At 38.1% G+C, this 9,981-nt stretch overlaps 1 pseudogene; it reads left to right on the top strand.

Annotated features, from left to right (window-relative positions):
• The first annotated feature begins 732 nt into the window (after nucleotides 1–732).
• On the top strand, nucleotides 733–6,657 carry LOC148035910 (protein argonaute 1A-like; annotated as a pseudogene).
• Nucleotides 6,658–9,981: the final 3,324 nt, after the last annotated feature.

Genomic DNA, 9,981 nt, shown 5'->3' with positions numbered 1-9,981 from the left:
CTCCTCTTCTAAACTCTTAGGATGGAAAGTAGTGGGGCAAGTAAAGAGTGCATAGAATGTATAACATACAATAACAATACATAATGAATGTTTGATGAGAGAAGTGTATATGAAAAGAATAATACGAGCCCTTGGCCTCCACATCTCAAAGACCAGGGGAATTGAGTTGATGGTGGAGTTGATGACTTTTGAAGTAGATCTAAGAATTTATTGTACTCAATATGGATCCTAAACATAGTAGGAGTAGTCATCTATGATTTGAGAATGATGTTGTGCAATTCTATGGCTATCTAGATAATACAAATACAACTATGATGGCTAGTTGCTAGCATGGCAAACTAAGGAAGACCATGGGACGTAGTAGTCACACGATTACCAAGGTGAAAACACAATAGTTTAGGTCTTAGTGGGGAGTAAAACCAATATGAAACACTAGCAATAGATCCTGAACAACATCAAGTTTGATGTCAATTAGTAGGACATAAGTTGTCAAGTGTAGATGGCTGACTACTATTGATGTAGGTTCAATTGAAAATGTAGTTGATGAGGAAGTAGTGATGAAAATGGGACAATGACCAAGATGATGGTAATGAAAAGGCTAGAATGTAGTGATGGAGAGGGAAACCCATGACATGTCCTTTTATAGGCCACTTTGAGCTATTTGTCATTTCATCCAACAATCTTTAATACATTTGACAAGTGTACATTTTGGAAAGACCATAATGTCTAGGGATGTCATCTTTGCTTGTTACATCTTTCATTATGGCTACGTGTAAATGGATTGAGTATTCAGATGATGTCATTGTGCTACAAGTTGTCATACAACATGGTCCTCTCAACAACATAAAACATGCAACCCAAGGTCAGAGCAAATGTGTAAGACAAGATAGTGCCCTTGCATTAACATGGACTAGGTATCCTAAATCATAGTTTACTTTCTTTCTCTCTCTTCTCTCTATGTTTATGTCTTCCTTTCAGTCCACTCATAAACCTTCACATTTGTTGCACTTCAATAGTAACCTTTGAAATAGAGATCCTTACCTTGCACATAAGACAAACATAAACCATTTTATAACTTTAGCTTTGCTACTTCACTTGAAGTCGTTGTAACTCTAGAATAGTTTTCATGAATATGAATACATTTGAAAAGATTAGCAATGCAAGAACAATAAGGACAAATCTTAGTTTTAAAAGAAACAATTAAATGATCTTAGGATATTCATCTAAGAAGTCACATGTTCAGACATGGAGCTCTAACACATGGGATACCTCATATGGTTGGTGAAAATTCATGGATTTAGTGTTTAGAGAAAGCTACTTCTCAAGGTGAACATCAAAGAGAAAAGGAGAGAAAGAAGAAAGAAGTATAAAGAGAGGTCTAAACCAAGAAAATATGCATGCTTTAATTGCAACTAAATACTCTCCATGCATTGGATCACTTCATGCATCACTATAGTTGAAATGCATCAACAATCTAGTCACAACTCTAGAGGGGCATCAATCTCATCTAGATTCTTGTATTGCTCAGACCATGGTAACTACAAATATATTTGCTTGTTTTCAAATCAAGAATTTTATTAAAAAAGGAAGAACAGCTTTGCTACCACAATACTTCCCATAATTGCAAGTTCTTTCCATATCCAAGGTGACTTACTCATGTCATGGTAGTACTTGGCTATAGCCTCCAATAAGAAAAGCCATGTTTCACACATATTCAATTTTTACATAGTCCAAAAGATAATTCACACATCCATCTTAAGAAAGTCTATTTTTGGAGCAACATAACATTGTGAAATCAAGCTTATCCACGTTTTTGCAGTGCGTAGGGTTGAAGGTTACCACAGGGGTTTGGTAAGAAAACTGGATAAGATAGATGGAGATGTGTCTTCAAGAGATAAGTAGATTACAATGACTGTTTAAAGGTTCAAGAGGTACTTCACAGTCAATCACAAGGGTTTGAGAGAGAAGAATGTATGGGGGTTCAAGAGCTTAGACTCCGGAGATGGTAGAGACAAGAGAAGGGTTGAAGGTTTCAAGCCAAGTTCTTGAAGAAGTTAATAGAGATTCCAACTCATGTTCTTAGCAAAGATCACAAGAGTATTATCTCACAAGTTCTAACTCAAATCAAGCTTGTTTTCTTGATTGTAAGTGCAATCACAAATTATAAAATCAATTACAATATGCTATCATGTATCATAAACAACTCTGCATCCCATCATTCATACATAATGCCATAGAATGAATCAACTTTGCATGATTACATTCAATGTAGACTATTAGGGACAAAAGCTTATGAGTCAATTACAAGGTTTGTAGGGTAAAGAGACTTGCTTCAAGAGAGCTTCAAATTGAGTTCCTAATAAGGATAAGATACCACAGCCAAGAAATAAGAGAAAAAGCTTCTTAATTCAACTCAAATAATCTATGAATGATCTACAAACATTGCCCTGCCATAGGGGCACATAATACTCGCATATTTTGACAAGATGTCTTCTGTAGAGTAAGAAATGAATTAAAAGAGCACAGCTGTAGCTAATTCTCTGAATATTGATGAAGATATCAACCTCGAATCAGCCCAAATAACTTTCAAAATTCACCTCTAACGATAGCATAAACTTCGCCTAACACGGTGTCGGTGCGTTTGGTATCGAAAGTCTACCATGGGGGTAAGAGACAGCAGGGTGAAGGGAGATTCAGGGAGAGGGGTGGGCAGAAGAGAAGGGGTTCGAAGAAATACAAGACGCAGAAGAATACTCACAAAAAGAAATAGAAAATGTAGAAGAATACTAACAGAGATGAAGCCTATTAGTTTATTTCTGCATTATGAGAAGATAAAACTCAAAAATGTGTATAAAATAATACCTTTCTCTATGCTGCTCACATTGCCAATCTAATACTTCTATTGGCTCTGAAAGGGGGGTAAATACTAGTACACGTGCCAGAATTGTGCCAGATCACTCCCTCTTCATCTCCCACTTTGGAGTGCTATTCATTGCCTGAAAACAACGATCACACGTCGCACGATTTTGCCAATCTCTCTTTTTACATAAAATCCTCTCAAATTAGCTGAAAGCTAAATGATTTTTTTTACATGTTATCCTCATCTAGAAGTTGTCTACAATTTTATGGATTTTTACAAGAATTGGCTAAAACTTGTCCAAAAATCTAATACTTTTTTGAACCATGGACACTAACATTAATGCCTAAAGTGGCATTGGCTCTCTAGATCTATAAGGAAGCCACACACTAGAGTTTTTCGCACAATATGCGCATAGCGGCACGACATCCACCCCCTCCTAACCTACACATCCTCTGGAATGTGCCAAAGTCTTATGGATCTGCAGTGTCAGAAGAAGTATCTATTGCCATGTCAATGTCTTCATCTCTTCTTCTTCCTCTATGTCTTCATGCTCTTGAATTATACCCAAGTATTCTAACTCATATGTTGAACTTTCTCTTCATTTGAAGAGCTTGATTCTTTTTCCAACTAGGGGTATCTTCATGCCTATCCCATCCAATTCAGCCAATGAATATGTGACATTGTCATGAATGACCTTTACCACATACGAGCCAAACCGACGCTTTACTAGCTTCCTAGAAGCACTGTATTGTGATTATCTAGGCTGTTGTCATAGAGAAGAATCCAATCATTTTCTTGGATAGCTCTTGGTTGAAGTTGATGTTGCCTATCAAGTCTTCTTTTGTTTTTTAGTCTTGCCATTTTTAACTTCTTGATAGCTGCTTGAACATCTTCAGGCCTTCTTTCTAGCTGCCATGTGTGCAAAGTTAGCAACTCTTCTCTACTGATGCCTTTCTTCCAAGGTAGAAGACTCCATGTGAGAATAGATTCTTCAATTGGCATAATTGGTTATTATCCATGCATAAGTTTAGCTAACATATAGACACTCACTATACTGTGAGTAGTCCGGTCAGCGCATAATGCAAAAGGTAGCATTTTAGGCCATTCTTTGATCTTCCCTCTACAAGACTTTGCTAGAGCTTTGAGAATAGGCTAGTGCCCTCTCTCACTTTTCCCATTGCCTTCAGGGTTATATGCTGACGTTAAAGCCAACTTAATACCCAATTGAGCAAAGAAGTTGCGTGCCTCATCGGCATCCAATTCTCCGCTATCTGCGGTTACTTTGCCAACAGAGCCATATCTACAAAATACTTCTTCAAGCAAAAAGCAACATACAGCTCGAGTGGTCTTGGTTGTTAAAGCTTTACCTTCAACTTGATTGGTTAGATCTTCTCTTGCAAGCACTAGATACCACATAATCCATATCCCTGTACGCATGGTTACAAGTTCAATAACCCATCTATAATGTATAGATAAGGGATACATCAGATGTAACCCATCTTGATGCTTAACCATAGATTACATTTGACACACATAACTATTGAACAGTGTGTGAGGGAGACGAGGAACGAAGGAAGAGAGAGGACAAGAGAGACATGAGACACCAGAAGTGGAACCCCAAAAGTGTGTCAACTGAGCACACATGATAGGAATATATAGAGGGGACCTGGGGTGCTATATATAGATAGACTATAGCAGAGAGCCTCCTCTTCCTGCAGACTGCTCCCACACTTAAGGAGCTTTTGGAATTGCATCCTCCTCTTCGGACTGACCACTCCCACACTTGAGGAGCTTTTGGAATCACATCCTCCTCTTGTTGCTGAAAAAGATGTGGAAGCTAGCACAGGAAAGGAGATTTCTAGCCCTATTGCATCGCCAAAAAATCTATCAGCTCCAAGCAGGCCCTTGTTGCCTGGGTATGCAGGATAGAGAATAACTGTTCGTGCGAATCATTTGAAGGTAACCTTTCATCCCGATGACAACATCTACTAGTATGAAGTTGAGATTACACCAAAAATTCCTTGAAAGAGCATTGCATGGATACTTGAAAGGCAGCTCATAGATGTGTATCAGTTGGAGTTCAATGGAAAGCTCCCTGTGTATGATGGAAGCAAGAGTATGTACACCCATGGGCCTCTACCATTTGAGCAGTGAGATTTCTCTGTCATCCTGTCTGAAGAGAAAGGAGTTTCCAGTCGAGAATGGAGGTTTACCTTTGCCATTTGCCATGTCTCTACTCTAAACAGGAATAGTCTACAAGACTTTCTTGCAGGGAAGCAGGTACCTACTTGGTGCGCAGATCGGACGCAGATAGCTCACGTGGTGAATCCCGGAAGGTCCCCAAGAACAAAGTACTCTACTTTTTAGCACAAAAACCCATGTAAAAGCAAGCACGACAAGAGGCAAGAGACAAATTGGGTTCAATCTCCCCCATGCCTTGTGTGAGCGCTTCACAAAGCATGTATTTTATGTATATTTCCAATCTTCATGCTCAATAATAGCCCAATTACAAAAATATGACAAGCTTTTAGCTTTTGAGTTTGCTTTCTACCAAAAATAGGAAAATAAAGCTAATGGACGGTGCCCATAGTGTCTCGCACGCCCAATCTCAATGTCCAAATAGAAATAACATATCCAGGCGCATAAGCGCATACAAAATAATAATAAATAATCGATGTCTCAATAGACATAACAAAATATAGGCGTGGCACCTATCAAAATCTAGTCCAAGAGTCGAAAACCCGTTAGACTCCAATGCTTTCCTCTGCCACTGCTGCTATCTCTACACATCAACTGAAGCATTCACAATCGTTAGTAAAATAACACAATTAAACCGACAAAAGTGAATACCTAGCAGTCTTCAGCTACATAAATAAATCAACTGGTTAGAAATAAATCCTAACCTTAATTTATTATGAGTGCGCACTCTAAACTCATAAACGTCTATTAATTTAATATGCATTTTGCGGAATCACCTGCTATGGAATCACCCATGTACACACTAAATTAATGAAACGCCTGAAAAGGATAGGCGTCCCCATCAACTTCTCGCACAAAGAATCCTCTTTGTGTATGAGCCCCGGTCATCTAAGTTTACGGAATCCACCGTAAAACCTCACGGAATCCACCGTGGAATATGCCTCCTGGCATCACTACTCCTCAAGCATCTTTAGGTGTTAGATGTTCTTTTGAGAGAGCACCCTGCTCTACATTTCATTCCTGTTAGTAGGTCATTTTTCAAGAGTGACCTAGGGATTATGGCCCTAGAAGGAGGACTTGTTGCAATAAATGGATTTTATCAAAGCCTTCGGCCTACAAAGGAAGGTTTGCAGCTTAACCCTGACTTGTCAACAATAGCTTTTCATGCTAGCATCCCAGTTATTCATTTTCTGCATGAACAGTTTAGGAATTTCAACCCCACTATACGACTATCAGATTTGATGCGTCTAAAGGTTAGGAAAACTTTGGCCCGATTGAAGGTACAAGTGATTCACAGACAAACGCCATGTAGGTACAGGATATCTGGACTCTCTTCCTCCCCGACAAAGGATCTCAAGTTTCCCTTGGAAGGGGGAAAGGAGATGTCTGTGGTGGATTATTTCAAGGTTACATACAATTATGCTATTGACTTCCCTGAACTACCGTGCTTACAGGTTCAAGCAAACAAGCTGAGTTTCCTTCCAATGGAAGTATGTGTTATTTGCGATGGACAAAAGTATGGTGGCAAGCTTAATGACAAGCAGACCACTAACTTGAGGAAATTGGTTTGTGTTCTGTCGAGAGCCTCTATATTCTAGCTGATGATACATTGTTTCGTTTATATTCTTTCCAGCTGATGAGGGTCTATATTCCTGTTGATGACACATTATTTCATTTATATTCTTTCCAGCTGATGAGCGTCTATATTCCAGCTGATGACAAATTGTTTTATTTATATTCTGTTTATGGGGCCCCACATGTGTTATGTTGTCTATAGAGCGGCGTCGCGAATCGTCTCTATAGACCTTGTGTTGTTCTAATGTCACTGTAATGTTTTTCTTTAAGTTTTGATGTGACACTATAGAGCGGCGTCGCAAACCATCTCTATAGACCTTGTGTTGTTCTAATGTCACTGTAACGTTTTTCTTTAAGTTTTGATGTGAAGGAATTTCTTGGAGATTTTATCTTTTGCAGTGATGTCGCTTATCCTTATTTTACATGTTGTATATTTAGGAGTGATAAAGCTCTTTTGATACCTCTGAATAGGCTGTTGTAATTCAGGAGTGATGTAGCTTCTGAGTGATGTAGCTCCTTGCTCCTTTGATGCCTATGAATAGGCTCTTGTAAGTTCAGCTTTGTAATTTTATATTTTGAATATTAATAAACGGTAGGCCTATATAGAGCTGTGGGTTTTTCCCTTGAGCCCCCAAGGGTTTTTTCATCCATAGTAAGGGACCTTTATTTGAGCGGGGGTTGTTAGCTATATATAGTCTGTCTATATATAGCGCCCCAGGTCCCCTCTATATGTTTCTATCATGTGTGCTTAGTTGACACACTTTTGGGGTTCCACTTCCAGTGTCTCGTGTCTCTCTTTTCCTCTCTCTTCCTTTGTTCCTCGTCTCCCTCCCACACAGTTCAACAATAACATGTTTCAACAAAATGCTCTATCTCTCAATACATGTTCTGCCACCAATATTTTTCTTTAACTTTAACAAAGATTCCCCATATGCCTCTATGGCCTGCCCATAAGCTTTCGTGAAATTCCTTCATTACATGTTGTCGCAATCTTTTGTTACCTAAAACTTGAATAGGTGCTCCTTTCTTCTTCTTTGTATGCTTCCATAGATGCCCTTCTTTAAGGAAAAAGCCATAAGCTTTCCTCTTAATATGCTTGAACTCCTTATTGGTCCAAGTCTCTTTCTTCTTCATTATGCTCAAATATTTGCCGATCTTCTTCATAATCTTCTTCAAGGAAATGAATTATAACTTGAGCAATGCAATGAGCATGCTAGCTTCTAGTTGACCACCCTTTCTCCATTGACAAATCTTTGACATTTGTTGTTGTTTGTTGATTTATAGCACTGCCTTTTCCTATTCTTGATGTACTTAATGATGTATCATTAAAAAGATTAGATATAACTACTATTTTCAGCTTTGGATCAGTATATACAACAACTAAAATTGTATTTTCAACAGCCATAGAATGAACCTCTTTAAGTATAGATTTTTCAGCTTCATCTTCTTCCATCAGCTCTTCTTCATTGTCATATCTTGCATGTGACAACATATCAAAAATTGGATTTTTATTTCCTGCAATATGCTTTAATTCAGGGTTGAGATATTTAATGTATGCAATCCATCTTAGCATAGCTATGTTGAGTATAGAATAGTTGGCAATCATGCCCAAGACTGGAAGAAAATCAGTTTCTACCACTACAGTAGCACCTATAAAGTATTCACGATTACACTTTAATGCTGTTACAACTCACCACAATTCCCTTTTTACTTGAGCATACCTTCTATGATGTTCATTGAGAACCTTTTCTCCAAAACAAATTGCGTACCTGTTACCTTCAAGATCTTCTTGGCCTATAAAGTATTCACGATTACACTTTAATGCTGTTACAACTCACCACAATTCCCTTTTTACTTGAGCATACCTTCTATGATGTTCATTGAGAACCTTTTCTCCAAAAAAAATTGCGTACCTGTTACCTTCAAGACCTTCTTGGCCAATAACCCATCCTATTCCAATGGGACTTGTATCCACAGTAAGGATGATGTATTGACCATTTGAATAATCAACCCTTTTGAGGGGGCTGAAATTAACAGCTTCTTTAATTTTTGCATAGTGAGAGTATGCTCTTTACCCCAAGAGAATCTTGGGCCTTTTCTTAATAATTGATAAAGACTTTTGGCTACATGAGCAAAATGTGGTATCCATATGAGATAGAATACACATGCGCCAAGAAATATTCTCACCTCTGAAATATTTGTGCATTTTTCTTGCATTTTGCTTATGGCATCTATCTTGATTGGTGAAGGATTATGTCGGTAGGGGCCACACCGACCATTAGGACTTCTTCTACTCCAAAAATTGACTTAGATGTACCTCTTCTAGCCTTGTCACAATCATGAATATGGTTGTCTACAAATGTCCTGCAGCCATCTTCATCAAGCTCCTCATTCTTTTCATTGACTTCACATCCCTTGATAGGTACATCATCAAGAAATGGAAGAGTAAGTTATTGTATAAAGTCCCTTAAGACTTTGTGCATGGCTTTCATCATATGGGCTACGGAGTTTGTTGCATTTTGTGGTAAAGTGCACATGCGGACCAATCCAAGACGTGTGTTCATTGTGGTAATGTCTCAGCTTTCTAATGAAAGCTGAAACTGGTCATATCCTAAATATAGGTCATCCATAGAATAAATTTCTCTACTTGCAAAAGATTAAGCAAACTCATCAACAATTGGACCCAAACCAACATTTCGGATTGTGACATGATTAACATGCTCTAGATCTTGAATGAATCATAAGGATCCATTTTAATTGGGTACGGTAAACCATCGATTTGAGTAAGGTGTTAAAGAAGGTTCTAAAATCTTCATTTTGATATTTTCATTTAGAAGTTCCAATAATTTGGGCAAATGTGTCCTTGGAACGAGAATGGGCTTAAGGTTCCAAGGCACATGTGGGAACGTAAAAATGACCATAGGAGCCACAATATTTGGATCCACATAGCCTACTTCACTTGGCTGAAATGCAAAATCTTTTCCATGTTTAGAGTATTTTTCAGCCGGCTAAAGGAAAGAATTATCACCTATTTTGAGCTCTTTTATACTTTCAGATGTGAACTTGTGACCAATATTGAAAGGATCACGAAGACTTGGCTAATTTGCTTCCCTATCAGCCAACCCTTCACTTTCAGCCAACCCAAATTAAAAATTTTGATAGATATATTAAACTCTATAAAGTTAAGCATTGGCTCAAAGAATGTATAGTTAAGTTGATCCATACCAATTGAAATATGTACATATATGTTTAAGGATTGTGATGGTATGAGACATACCAAAAGCACGCATATCATAAAAGTTGCATTTGAGGATTATGTAACAAGGATTCTAGGCAAAATTTAGATG

Source organism: Lygodium microphyllum, chromosome 5, assembly GCF_053477565.2.
Source record: "Lygodium microphyllum isolate KBCC chromosome 5, Lygodium_microphyllum_v1.1.10, whole genome shotgun sequence".
Taxonomy (NCBI): domain Eukaryota; kingdom Viridiplantae; phylum Streptophyta; class Polypodiopsida; order Schizaeales; family Lygodiaceae; genus Lygodium; species Lygodium microphyllum.
Note: the sequence above shows the minus strand (reverse complement) of the source record. Positions and strands in the feature narration are given on the sequence as shown.